The sequence below is a fragment of the Lepidochelys olivacea genome (genome assembly GCF_965140295.1).
Source record: "Lepidochelys olivacea isolate rLepOli2 genome assembly, chromosome: 6".
Lineage (NCBI taxonomy): Eukaryota > Metazoa > Chordata > Testudines > Cheloniidae > Lepidochelys > Lepidochelys olivacea.
The window spans coordinates 7,342,285-7,357,553 of NC_140416.1; positions in this window are offsets into that span (position 1 = coordinate 7,342,285).

A 15,269-nucleotide genomic window follows, 5' to 3' on the forward strand; every position below is an offset into this window, starting at 1 on the left:
TTGTCTCTGCATGACGAGCAGGCTGGTGAGACAAACAAATACGCTCCTTTGTCTAGGGTATAGCGGGCTTAATCATTGCTTACCAAACACATTTGAAGAACATAATTCTAGCACATAACTTGGTACACTCCTTGTACATACCTCACACAAGGATGCTAATGGTCAGTGCGGTATTTGCTTTCCAACAGTCTCTCATGTGACACCTTTTAGGTGCAGTCAGTATGTCAGGTCTGACAAGAGCTGCTGACACTCATGAACCACCCAGGGGTCCCATGAGTCAAACCCACCCCCTCTACTCTGACGTGCCCTCCAAGCAGATCTGACCTTGTTTGTACAATTCAGAGAGGCAGCAGAATCTTGCCTCCTGCCTGGTGACATCTGCATGATGCCCATCCCTGCCTGGTGACAGCTCCTCTATGGCCCAAGGTTGGGAGGGGTGGTACAAGCCCCGCCCCTACTAAGCAAACCCACATCCCAGTTCCCTGAGCAGCCAAATGCTGCAGAACCCATGGACCCGGGTCCCCCACTCCATGGTCATGTATCGAGGGGCTGACAAGTGGAAACTGTAATAAATAGTGTAATGAACTCAGTATGACTCAGTACGTACCAGTTTGGTATCCCTCCCCAGTGGGTGCAGAAGGGTTCAAATGCTGCTCCTGGGGCAGAGCAGGAGACATGAGCTGTGTGTGTCACGGACCTGTCTCCAGTAGTGTGCGTGGGCGTTACTGGACTGGCAGAAACCAACCCACGTCAATGGAGGAGCCGAGAGGACAATGGGAAGCCCCAGGACTGACCAATTAAGGCATAGTGGAAGCACCAGCTGGCTGACCGTGTGAACCCAGCGTGCTTTGCTTGGGGAGGACAACGGACCGAGAGGAGACAGGAGGGGTGATAAAACCTTGGCTCACAGAGACGCAGAAGCTCTGCCCTGGGACTGACAGACGGAGACAACAGCTTGGCTGGGTAGACCCCTCACACTGAGTGGACTGAATGCTGGCTGAGCTCCTGTATCTCTGCACTGACCTAAGGACGCTCACTTCCTGCCATCAGGTGACTCATTCTCGTTTTGCACAGGCTGCCTGCTGTCCCCGCAAATCCTCACTGGGAGCATCACGTCCTGAAGGTGCCCAGTACAAGTCTCCTGCAGGAGTCTGGCTGTGGCTGAATTTGCTGCAGGGAGACAGGGATCGCTAGTGCCGAAGGCCCACTTTCAGAGTTGTGGAGGCCACAGACCTGCCCCTGTGGAACTGTGTGTGTCCCTGAGGCTCAGCACACACACTAAAGGGGTTGCTCCCAGAAGACTGGACTAGATGGGGGTTGGACTAGATGACCTTCTGGGGTCCCTTCCAACCCTGATATTCTATGACTGGTTACAGGCTGGAGCATAGACCAGACCCTGTAGGTCCGTGACAAGGAGTACCCTTGCCAGAGACCCTGAATCATAGTGCAGGAGGAGGTGGGTTCTGACAGAGACCCGAGCATCCTGGATTTAGCAAAGAGATACTGGCACATTGCCTTAGAACAGTGATACGCAGAAAAAAAAAAGTATCTACCTAACCAATTTGGGACTTTCTGAGCTTAAAGTGTTACCATTTGGGTTAATGAATGCAGGAGCCACCTTTCAAAGGCTTGCGAATCAAGTGGCTGGGTGACAGGACTTTGCTCATGCCTACATCGAGGATATTGCAATCTTCAGCAATTCCTTGCCAGAGCATAAGGATCGCATGGGAATGGTGCTGAAGAGACTCAAAGGTGCAGGTCTAAGTGTAAAGGTGTCAAAGTGCAAGATGGGGCATTGAAGATGTAAAACAAATTTTGTCAGGAAAGGTGAAGGCGGACTCTGGCCAGATGTTTGAATTGTGCACTGACGCATCCAACACAGGCTTGGGAGCACTGCTGATGCAAGCAGGGGAGGGTACCGAGCAGCATCCCATTGCCTTTCTGAGCAGAAAACGGACTCCATGATGCCGTTATAGAACATGAATACTCAGCAACTGTAGGATGTACCTGTTCAACCGGAGGTGCTGGGTACTGACTGCCTGCCCCCCTTTAGCATGGCTACACAGAACCAAAGGCACCAACTCTTGGTTGGTACACTGGAGTATTGCCCTCCAAGGGCATGAGATGGAGACTCAGCATGTCATGGGGGCAGACACGCTATCCAGACAAGAGGGCCCAGAGCAGATGCGTTCGGCATAGCCAGTGGCTAGGCCTAGGGCATCAATGTCAGGGGGCAACGAGACACAGATGTGCCCAAACACACCCAGACAGGTATGTTACATGTCCAACAACCATTTTCTCACTATTACACTGATGGAGTCGTGAGTGATCGTGACATTCCTCAGGGTACAATCTGGACCGATGGACAGCTGTGTCTCCTCAGCTCTCCAATCTAGAGAGCCTTTTACACTACTTTACTCTGAGAACAACCACTCCTGGTCTGTTCACATGTGACCTCTAGCATGCAAAATCACTCCCAGCTGATACATGAGGGCTTCGAACCAGCCACTCCTGAATTATGTTGCAGAGTGACACTAGCAAACTCCCAGTCTAGACTTGTCTCCAGAAATATGCATCTTGTACTGCCCAGCTCTCTCCTTCTGGATAATACAAGCTCATAGAAATCCATCATTTCATTAATAGAAAATGATATGCACAAATCTTGTTATCTCAAGTGGAGGGTCCCAAATACTTCAATCCAAACACACTGGCTTAGATAAAACAACAAAACAAGTTTATTAAATACAGAGAGAGAGAGAGAGATTTTAAGTGATTACAAGTAATGAGGCATAAAAGTCAGAATCGGTTACAAAGAAATAAAAGGTAAAATGCAAACTAATACTTAACTTTACAAGCTAAGTGAACTTAAAGCAAATGGATTTCTCTCACCGTGTATTCACAACTGTCTAGCTGGATTCTTTCAGCCAGGACCATTCCCCCAGTTCAGTGATGCTTCCTTTGTCTTTTGAATGTTGTTGATGCCGTGAGTAGAGATGAGGAGAGAGAGAGGTGATTTGGGGCCTCTGTTCCTCATTTTTATACCTTTAGCTCCTCTTTGAGAACCACCTCCAGCTGGGGTTCACGCAACAATGAGTCTGTTTGCCAAGATGTAAATTTCTTGCTCACATCCTTCTTCTGGTCAAAGAATGGCCACTTAACTAAGTGATAGTCCAGCTGATTTTGTTGACACCTGACTGACATGTCAGTTTACCTGTTTTCTCTGAGGAACTGGTTTGAGCTGCTTCCCCAGATTTGAAATATGCCTTAAGAACATTGTAACCCTGCCTTCATGGCACACAACTGAGAATACCAAACTCTGGACTAACTGCTGAGAAATAGGGCAGATACGCCCCAAAGCTGGTGGCTATTCTCTCATGAGATATAGCAAACCAGCGACAAAAGTAAATTTCTGTTTCACCACACTGACTGACAAGAAGTCAGAACAGCATTTTCCTTAAGCATTCCAGTCCTTGTATCGTCACCAAAAACACTAGAGACTTATAGATGAGTGGTTCTTTAAAACCAATTTAATCAAATAACAGGTTCTTCTGATCCAAAGGACCAGCCACATGCCCAGGTCAATATATAACTCAGATCTTACCCAAATAATCACGCTGTTGCCAATCCTTTAGTATCTAAAAAGCTAAATGTTTATTCATAGAAAGAAAGAAGTTAAAATTGGTTAAAGGAATCAAATACATACAATAACTGCAAAGTTCTTGTTTCAGGCTTGTAGCAGTGATGGAATAAACTGCTGGCTTGATACATCTCTGGTTGCTTCCAAATCATTGGAAGGCCCTCAGTTAGAATGCTCCCATTAGTATAAATCCATAATCCAGAGGTCTGAGCTGGAAAGAGGCAAAATGGAGGTGTTTCCGGGGCCTTTTCTAGCTTCTGCCATGTGGAGGGAAACCCATTGTTTCAAACAAAGCCCCCAGCACAGCTAGTAGAAAATTACAGGTAAAAGATGGGGTTTGGAATCACATGGGAAAGTCACATGTCCGTGCATAATTGTGCTTAGTCACAGCAGGAAATCATTACTTATCCCAGACAATGTGTTTGCAGGACAGTCCATTCAGTGTAGATGGTCTCCCATGGTCCATTGTCAGTTAAGTGTTTTTTGATGAACGACTTAATTTGAATAGTCCCTCCAAGATGTGCAGGCTAAATACCTTGTGGGCGTTACCCCAGGAGCAAACAGTTGAAATCCAGGTATAGAGCCAATATTCATAACTTCAAATACAAAAATGATACGTGCATACAGATAGCATAATTCAATTCAGCAAATCATAACCTTTTCATAGACATCTTACATGACACATTTTGTACAAGTTTTGTTGCAAATATATAACAGTGGTTGCAACAATGATCATATTTTAATCAAATTAATTGAGATGGAGGCGTTCTTTGCCAAGCATGCCGTGAGCTGGTCACGAGAGCACACACAGAGTCTGGTTAATCTCCAGGGCCAGGTGAGCAAACACTTCGAGGTCAGCCAGAGTTCCAGGAATGCTCACACATACCCGCTGATAGCAAAGCAGCTGGCAGTGCTGGGGATTCACTGGACCGGTGATCAGCGCAGAGAGCAGATACCAGAAAGCCAGGGATCGGAACTGCCCCTCTGGGAACTTGCCCCTTTTTACGAGGAGTTTGACCAGGTGCTGGGTGCTACACTGCACCCCCAGCGCTTCACAACAGCCACACCAGCCTGGATAGCGACCTTCTCACCCCTGAACCCAGCACGGGGCCAGCGGGGAGCCAGCAAGCACTGGATGAGGTGGCCAAAGGGATTCTCGGGCTCACTGTGGTCTCCAAGGCAGCTTTGCTGCCAGAGCAGCTGCAATACATCCTGGGTCCCTACTTGGAGGGGCTTTCTGATGCCCCCCGAGAGGGGCTGCCCGCCACGGAACCAGCATCAGAAACACAAGAGGCAGAGGTAGCCCCTGAGCCTAGTCAGTTTCTGGCTGCATGTCTGTTATTAATCTAGGAATGAGAGGGATTTCCAATTTATTACCCAAAGCAGAATGTATTGTAAGCCGCAGGCAGCCGCGTGTAGCCAGTAATGGCAAATTGCTGGCACGAACCGGAGTTCAAAATGGAGATTGGGAGCGCAAACAAAACTGAAACAAGCATTTAACATTAAACTTGGATTAGAAACTCGCACATTCTTACAGAGCTGTGCCTAGGGTTGCCAGTTTTGGTTGGCTGTATTCCTGGAAGTTTCATCACATAACATAAAAGATTAACCTTTAATTCCTGGAGGGTTGGCAACCCTAGATGAACTGTGATGGGTTCAGTCACAGAGACCCCCTTAAGACTGCCACCTGATGTGTTTCAGAGTAACAGCCGTGTTAGTCTGTATTCGCAAAAAGAAAAGGAGGACTTGTGGCACCTTAGAGACTAACCAATTTATTTGAGCATAAGCTTTTGTGAGCTACAGCTCACTTCATCAGATGCATACTGTGGAAAATACAGAAGATGTTTTTATACACACAAACCATGAAAAAATGGGTGTTTACCACTACAAAAGGATTTCTTTCCCCCCACCCCACTCTCCTGCTGGTAATAGATTATCTAAAGTGATCACTCTCCTTACAAAGTGTATGATAATCAAGTTAGGCCATTGCTGAGACAACTCTGAACCCATTTGCCCTGCCAGCTTGGGAACTCCAGAACCCTGCCTTGTTGAGCCAGACACACCAGTCTGCTCCAACACAGACCCAGGGTCTGAACCGCATGCCCCAAAGCTGCAGACTTAACTGAAAACAGCTTGTCACGGTTCCTCCCCCACTCTGAACTCTAGGGTACAGATGTGGGGACCTGCATGAAAAACCTCCTAAGCTTATCTTTACCAGCTTAGGTCAAAACTTCCCCAAGGTACAAAATATTACATCCGTTATCCTTGGACTGGCCGCTACCACCACCAAACTAATACTGGTTACTGGGGAAGAGCTGTTTGGACGCGTCCTTCCCCCCAAAATACTTCCCAAAACCTTGCACCCCACTTCCTGGACAAGGTTTGGTAAAAAGCCTCACCAATTTGCATAGGTGACCACAGACCCAAACCCTTGGATCTGAGAACAATGAAAAAGCATTCAGTGTTTTACAAGAAGACTTTTAATAAAAAATAGAAGTAAATAGAAATAAAGAAATCCCCCCTGTAAAATCAGGATGGTAGATATCTTACAGGGTAATTAGATTCAAAAACATAGAGAACCCCTCTAGGCAAAACCTTAAGTTACAAAAAAGATACACAGACAGAAATAGTTATTCTATTCAGCACAATTCTTTTCTCAGCCATTTAAAGAAATCATAATCTAACACATACCTAGCTAGATTACTTACTAAAAGTTCTAAGACTCCATTCCTGTTCTGTCCCTGGCCAAGACGACTACAGACAGACACAGACCCTTTGTTTCTCTCCCTCCTCCCAGCTTTTGAAAGTATCTTGTCTCCTCATTGGTCATTTTGGTCAGGTGCCAGCGAGGTTACCTTTAGCTTCTTAACCCTTTACAGGTGAGAGGAGCTTTCCCCTGGCCAGGAGGGATTTCAAAGGGGTTTACCCTTCCCTTTATATTTATGACACACCCCCCAAATCTTAGCTAGGGTGAAACACTGGCTGGGATTTCTTCCTGGAGCTCTAGGAAACAGAGTTAATAAGACACATGCATCTCTAAATATACTACCAAGTACATAAAGACTAACAATATTTTCCACATCTCAAGGACGATTTTAACCAGTTGATTCTGGGAAACTTTCACGGGAGAGTGCATCAGCCACTTTGTTAGAAGCTCCTGAGATGTGTTGGATGTCGAAATCAAAATCTTGGAGAGCTAAACTCCACCGAAGAAGTTTTTTGTTAGTTTCTTTGACGGTGTGAAGCCACTTTAGTGCAGCATGGTCGGTTTGCAGGTGGAAACGCCGTCCCCAAACATATGGGCGTAGCTTTTCCAGAGCGTAGACAATGGCATAACATTCTTTTTCAGTGACTGACCAGTTGCTTTCCCTCTCAGACAGTTTTTTGCTGAGAAACACTACAGGGTGGAATTCTTGATCAGGTCCTTTCTGCATTAAAACTGCTCCCACACCACGCTCGGATGCATCTGTGGTTACTAGGAACGGTTTGTCAAAGTCTGGGGCCCTTAGTACAGGGTCAGACATGAGTGTCGCTTTAAGCTTGTTAAAGGCCTTCTGACACTTTCCGGTCCACTGAACAGCATTTGGCTGTTTCTTTTTGGTTAGGTCTGTCAGTGGGGCAGCGATTTGGCTGTAGTGCGGTACAAATCGTCTGTAATAACCGGCCAAGCCTAAGAAGGATTGAACCTGTTTCTTTGACTTTGGGACAGGCCACTTTTGGATAGCATCCACTTTGGCCTGTAGGGGGCTGATAGTTCCTTGACCCACCTGGTGTCCAAGGTAAGTCACTCTGTTTAGGCCTATTTGACACTTCTTAGCCTTAACAGTTAGTCCTGCCTCCCTTATGCGCTCAAGGACTTTTTGTAGATGTGCCAGGTGGTCTGCCCAGGAATCCGAAAATATGGCCACATCGTCAAGGTAGGCGACTGCATATTCTCCTAATCCCGCTAGGAGACCATCTACAAGTCTTTGGAAAGTGGCGGGTGCATTTCGCAGCCCGAAAGGGAGTACATTAAATTCATACAGCCCGAGATGTGTGATGAAGGCTGACCTTTCCTTGGCAGATTCATCTAGCGGTACCTGCCAGTACCCCTTGGTTAAGTCCAAGGTAGAGATGAACTGGGCCCGTCCCAGTTTCTCTAATAGTTCATCAGTGCGTGGCATTGGATAGTTGTCTGGGCGAGTTACAGCATTTAGCTTACGGTAGTCCACACAAAAACGTATTTCCCCATCTGGTTTGGGAACTAGAACCACTGGAGATGCCCATGCACTTTCAGAGGGGCAGATTACACCCATCTGTAACATATCCTGGATCTCCCGTTCTATAGCAGTTTTAGCTTGAGGAGACACCCGGTAAGGGTGGACCCTAATTGGGTGAGCATTACCTGTGTCAATGGAGTGGTATGCCCGTTCAGTCAGTCCTGGGGTGGCTGAGAACGTTGGCGCGTAGCTAGTGCACAGCTCCTGGATCTGCTGTCGCTGCATACGCCCAAGGGTCATGGAGAGGTTCACCTCTTCCACACCACCAGCTCATTTCCCTTCGTAGTAAACACCTTCAGGCCACTCAGCGTCGTCTCCTCCCTGGGCTGTAAACTGACAACCCTTTAATTCTCTGGATCGATTAGAAGAGCTGAGAGGCGGTGGGTTGCTCCGTGCCGCCGTCCACGCTCTCTGGAGGCTTTCATCTGCTTCCTGTTCGGTCTGGAACTGTTCCCTTGATGCTGGAGACATCAGTTCCTCATTGGATTGGGGACATAGGCTTGGTCCCTCTGGAAGCGATATAGGGGATGGAGCTGTTTCTGTTGACTGTGAACCGCTCTCCGCTGGTGCACTATGTTGGGATTCAGGCTCCGGCTGAGCCTCTTGTGTAGGGTTATCGGCTGCTGCCAGTTCAGGTTCGGTGGGGCCCTCTGGTGTTGAGGTTGCAAGTACTGGATTCAGTGCTGGCACGGGGTCTGGTGTTGGTTGTTTGGCTGGTTCCGGTTCTGGGACTGGTTCCGTCTGGGTCTCTGGGACTGGATCCACTACTGCTGTTGCAGACATTGGCCTGGGGTCCGGGTCCATCACCTCTGACCGGGCCCTGATAGAAGTTTCCGGAACAGAGCTAGGCCTCACGGCTTGTTTAGCCTGGCTGCGGGTGACTGTTCCCACCCTCTTGGCCTGCTTCACGTGATTGGCCAAGTCTTCCCCCAACAGCATGGGGATGGGATAATCATCATAGACTGCAAAAGTCCACATTCCTGACCAGCCCTTGTACTGGACAGGCAACTTGGCTGTAGGCAAATTGAAAGAGTTGGACTTGAAGGGTTGAATCGTCACTTGGATCTCTGGGTTGATTAAATTGGGGTCCACTAAGGAAGCATGGATAGCTGACACTTGTGCTCCGGTGTCCCTCCACGCGGTGACCTTCTTCCCGCCCACACTCACAGTTTCCCTCCGCTCCAAGGGTATCTGGGAGGTATCTGGGCCTGTGGACCTCTGGTGTGATTCCGGTGCAATGAACTGTAATCTGTTGGGGTTCTTGGGGCAGTTGGCCTTTACATGCCCCAGCTCGTTACATTTAAAACATCGTCCAGCTGACGGGTCACCGGGGCGAGGTGGGTTGCTGGAGAACGGGGTGGTGGGACGATAAGGGGTCTGGAGGGTTCTTTGGGAGGTAGGTGGGGCTTTGGGCGGCCCCCGGTAATAGGGTGTGGTCTGGGGTGGTCCCTTCTGGTCTCCGCTCCAACTGCGACCAGTTTTCTTCTTCTCTGCCACCTCCACCCATCTGGCTCCAATCTCTCCTGCCTCGATTACAGTTTTGGGTTTCCCATCTAGGATGTATCTTTCTATTTCCTCAGGAACACCCTCTAAGAATTGTTCCATTTGCATTAGGAAGGGCAAATTTACTGGAGATTCAACACTTGCTCCTGATATCCAGGCATCCCAATGTTTCACAATGTGGTAGGCATGTCGGGTAAATGACATGTCTGGTTTCCACCTTAGGGCTCGGAACCTCCGACGAGACTGCTCGGGTGTTATCCCCATTCTGACTCTCGCCTTGGATTTAAACAGTTCATACTTGTTCATATGTTCTTTAGGCATTTCAGCTGCCACCTCAGCTAAGGATCCACTGAGCTGCGGCCTCAGCTCTACCATGTATTGGTCAGTAGAGATGTTGTACCCAAGGCAGGCCCTTTCGAAGTTTTCTAAGAAGGCCTCAGTATCATCACCTGCCTTGTAGGTGGGGAACTTTCTGGGATGGGAAGTGGTACCTGGAGAAGGATTGCTAGGGTTTGTTGGTATATTCTGCTGGGCCTTTATCCTCTCCATCTCCTCCACATGCTTCCTTGCCTCCATTTCCCTCTTGTGGGCAGCCTCCTGTACCTCCTTCTCCAGCCGCATGAATTCTATCTGTCTTTCATGTTCCCTTTGTTTTTCCTCAGCCTGAAATTTGGCTAATTCCAGCTGTAGTCGAGCCGAGGATTTGGCCATTCTAACCTCTCTGTTTTTAACTAACTTTACACCCGAGGTTTAGAAATAAACAAACAAAACTTGGCTGTAAAATTTTGCTGTGCTGGAATAGAATACCTATTCTCTGATAGTGATTGTCAGCCTACAGAAAAAGACAATTCCCTTGTCTCTGCTCTGGGCCCAAATTAAAGCAAAAAACCTCCAACTACTTGGAAACCTGCTTACCCAGCCCAAAGAAAAAAAAATTTCTTTTCAAACCTGTGCTCCTTGTAAAACAAAAAAAAATCAAAATCCTAAAAAAAACCCTGCCACTTTTGTCTCCAGGCAAATGGGTAGAGCACACACCCCCTATTTACTTTTAGGAAGAAAAGAAAAAAAAAAAACCTCTGGCTTGGAAGACTGTGAATTTCCCTGCAGGAGTTAAGTACCCTGCCTCCAGGCAAAGAAAACCTGCAATTCACAAGATAATCCCCTTTTGTCTCTGCTTGGCCACAAAGCAGAGAGAAACCAAGCTGCTTTCAGTTTCAAAGCTGCTTTCTGGACTTCCTAAAAATTCCTTTTTAAAATCTTTATTTCTAGTTCAAAAAATCTCAACTGGATCTCAAAATGATTTCAGGTTAATCCCACCACTGTGCCACCATGTCACGGTTCCTCCCCCACTCTGAACTCTAGGGTACAGATGTGGGGACCTGCATGAAAAACCTCCTAAGCTTATCTTTACCAGCTTAGGTCAAAACTTCCCCAAGGTACAAAATATTACATCCGTTATCCTTGGACTGGCCGCTACCACCACCAAACTAATACTGGTTACTGGGGAAGAGCTGTTTGGACGCGTCCTTCCCCCCAAAATACTTCCCAAAACCTTGCACCCCACTTCCTGGACAAGGTTTGGTAAAAAGCCTCACCAATTTGCATAGGTGACCACAGACCCAAACCCTTGGATCTGAGAACAATGAAAAAGCATTCAGTGTTTTACAAGAAGACTTTTAATAAAAAATAGAAGTAAATAGAAATAAAGAAATCCCCCCTGTAAAATCAGGATGGTAGATATCTTACAGGGTAATTAGATTCAAAAACATAGAGAACCCCTCTAGGCAAAACCTTAAGTTACAAAAAAGATACACAGACAGAAATAGTTATTCTATTCAGCACAATTCTTTTCTCAGCCATTTAAAGAAATCATAATCTAACACATACCTAGCTAGATTACTTACTAAAAGTTCTAAGACTCCATTCTTGTTCTGTCCCTGGCCAAGACGACTACAGACAGACACAGACCCTTTGTTTCTCTCCCTCCTCCCAGCTTTTGAAAGTATCTTGTCTCCTCATTGGTCATTTTGGTCAGGTGCCAGCGAGGTTACCTTTAGCTTCTTAACCCTTTACAGGTGAGAGGAGCTTTCCCCTGGCCAGGAGGGATTTCAAAGGGGTTTACCCTTCCCTTTATATTTATGACACAGCTTAAGAAATGTTCCTGTCTCTAGCACCCAGACACCCAGTTCCCAATGGGTTCCAAACTCCAAATGAATCTGTTTTACTCTGTATAAAGCGTACACAGGGTAAACTCATAAATTGTCCACCCTCTATAACATTGATAGAGAGATATGCACAGCTGTTTGCTCCCCTAGGTATTAATATTGCTACCTAAGTTAATTAATAAGCAAAAAGTGATTTTATTAAGTATAAAAAGTAGGATTGAACTGGTTCCAAGTAATAACAGACAGAACAAAGTAAGTTACCAAACAAAATAAAACAAAAGCACACAAGTCTAAGACTAATACATTAAGAAACTGATTACAGATAAAATCTCACCATCAGAGATGTTCCAATAAGCTTCTTTCACAGACTGAACTCCTTCCTAGTCTGGGCCTAATCCTTTTCCCTGGTACAGTCCTTGTTCCAGCTCAGGTGGTAGCTAGGAGATATTTCATGACTGACCACTTTGTTCTCTTCCACCCCTTATCTAGCTTTGGCATAAGGCAGGAATCTTTTGTCTCTCTGGGTGCCTACCCCTCTTTCTAATGGAAAAGCACCAGGTTTAAGATGGATTCCAGTACCAGGTGACATGGTCACGTGTCCTGGGAGACCCCAAGCCTTCATTCTTCCTGGCCTGACTCACAGGAAGGCTTGCAAGTAAACAGAGCCATTTACAACCAATTGTCCTAGTGGATGGGAGCCATCAAGATTCCAAACCACCATTAATAGCCCACACTTTGCATAATTACAATAGGACCTCAGAGTTATATTTCATATTTCTAGTTTCAGATACAAGAATGATACATTCATACAAATTTGAGACCACACTCAGTAGATTATAAGCTTTGTAATGATATCTTACAAGAGACCTTTTGCATGAAGCATATTCCAGTTACATTATATTCACTCATAAGCATATTTTCATAAAATCATATGGAGTGCAACATCACAAATGGGGTGTTTGAAGTAAGAACCTTACATTACCTTCCCTTTTAGCACGCTGTGTCATACAAATTGGTCACGCCACAGTGGAACCAGCCACCTGTAAACAAAAACGATCAATGGGGAGGTTAAATGTAGACCATAGGTGACAAAATCAATGTCCAGAGCACGGCCAAGCAGTTGCGTGCAGTCCAGAAATGTGCCGGAGGCAGGTAGTTCTTTGGGAGTCCATATTATCATGTCTGTTTGCTTGTAGTCCCTGGATAGATGCGTTCAAAGCAGCCTATGTCGGGTGCCATACGGCTCCGTAGGGAGGCAGTCATCCATGTCAATGCTAATGCAACATCCAGTAGGTTTCTCCCATGAATTCTGACCCAGTCCCAGGCACGGATAGAGGCCAACTTCTCCCATAGCAGGAACTCCAGACAGGCAGTCACATTTCAGGGAAGGGCAAATTTCCCAGGCCTGCTCTGTAGGTCACCAGCCTATGTGGCTGCTTATAGACATGAAAACCTCTGAGTTGGCTTGGCACCAGCATCTTGGAATAAAATCTGCCATTGCCATTCTGGAACCTTTGTTATTGTTATGTCGCCAAGAATGTGGAATGCCTGAAAGTATGGAGAAGGCTTATGTAGTAAGCCACAGCTAGCCCCCCAGAGACAGACCAAGGAGCACTGCAATTTTTATACCAAAAAATTGTGAATTGTAACTCACTATGGTCTATGTACATTCCACTGTAGCTTTTGGAAGCCGAGGTGTTCCTCTCCTGATATACTGACGCTCAGCTTTATAAAGTATCAGTGTCGGTCTTGAGATCCTACAAGGCACGCTGGCCTGGGGATGCACTGACCCTGCTGTGAAGCACTAAAACAACAACGCACTGCTTGGTGTCTGCTTTCAGGTCCTTCTGCGGTGACCCGGCTGGGCTAACTGGGAGGAGAGGCAGAGGCAAACCAAGACAAAAGGGAGCCTTTTAAATTTTTAGAACTTTATAAGGGAAAATAGCAAATTGTACCAGGAGCATAAATACTATAGAACATTACCAAAGACTTACTACTTATTCTAATAAACCATAGGTTACCAACTCATTAACCTTTGTGAGCTTGTACCTGCTGTGCAGTTAGTACCAAATGCATTGTTATGAACAAGAACAAGAGTTGACTCTCTGATATACTGTGTCACTTCGGAGAAGAATCAACTTTTCCTCTCCTTGGCAGCAGGTCCAGCTCCACTCTTGCTGTCCTGTTCTTTGCTTCTCTTCAGCCTGAAGTGCTCCGAAGAGTCGATGTTCCTGTGGCTGTACATCTTTGCACCGAGTTTATCCACAAGCGGGGTTTCTTCACCTAGTGGGCCCTCACTTCTCCATTAGGCACCTTTGAACTGTATTCCGTCAATAGATGTTCACACCGCCATTCTCTCTGCTCGTGTAAGGCTTCTCGTTTACCCTTTTCAGGATCTGTTTGCATTAAACACAGCTTTGTGGTCAATTCCCTTTTCCCCCAGTTCTATTTCCTTCCAGTTTTTTCTGACCCCTTGATATTCTCTCTCTGGTAAGTCTGTAGAGTTTATTTCTCTCCACTTTGCTTCTCCAATAGCTTTTTGATCAATTCCCTTTTTCCCCAGTTGTATTTTCTTCCAGTTTTTCCCTTGATCCTCTCTTTCTGAGAAAGTCTGTAGAGTTTATTTCCCTCCACTTCCCTTCTCTCTTAGTGCCTGCTTGTGTACCCAGCTCTATTTTTTTTCTGCTTCTCCTGACCCCAAACCTTTCCTATTTTTCTTCTTTCCTCCTTCTCATTTCCCAGTCCCCTGCTTTTATTCTCCTCTTCTTTTATTTTATCACCTTCCTTCCTAGCCCGGCTCCAGTTCCTCCACTCGCTCCGCATCTCGATTCTTTTCCTTCTTCTCTAAGAGCTCTTTCCAGCTGCCCCTTTGGGCGGATTCCCAGCCCCCTCCCCAGCTCGAGCTGCCACCGCCCTCACTGGCCGGCTCTCTCCCCAGGACAGTGATGTCACAGCTGCAGCAGGTGCAAGTCCAGGGCCAGGGTTACTAGAGTGGGATAGTGTCTCCTTTTATGACACTGTCGTGTGGTGGGAACAGTGTCCCAGCCTGTCCACTCCTGATCGGCAGGAAACCCCAGTGTCGTGTTCCCGTACCAGCTATGGACTGGCTACAGAGCTTGCATAGACACACCCAACATGTTCATCATTAGACCCTCTGCTACCCTACCAGGTCTGGCTGAGGTTCCTTTAAATAAGGTAGGTTTCAGAGTGGCAGCCATGTTAGTCTGTATCAGCAAAAACAACGAGGGGACCTTGTGGCACCTTAGAGACTAACAAATTTATTTGGGCATAAGAACCCACTTCATAAGATACATGGAGTGGAAAATACAGTAGCAGGTATAAATATACAGCACATGAAAAGATGGGAGTTGCCTTACCCAGTGGGAGGTCAGTCTAATGAGACAATTCAATTAACAGTAGGATACCAAGGGAGGAAAAATCACTTTTGTAGTGGTAATGAGAGTTGCTCATTTCAAACAGTTGGCAAGAAGGTGTGAATAACACTAGGGGGAAATTAGTATGGGGGAAAATTAGGTTTTGTAGTGACCCAACCACTCCCAGTCTTTATTCAGGCCTAATTTGATGGTGTCCAGTTTGCAAATTAATTCCAGTTCTGCAGTTTCATGTTGGAGTCTGTTTTTGAAGTTTTTTTGTTGAAGAATTGCCACTTTTAGGTCTGTTATTGAGTGACCAGGGGGATTGAAG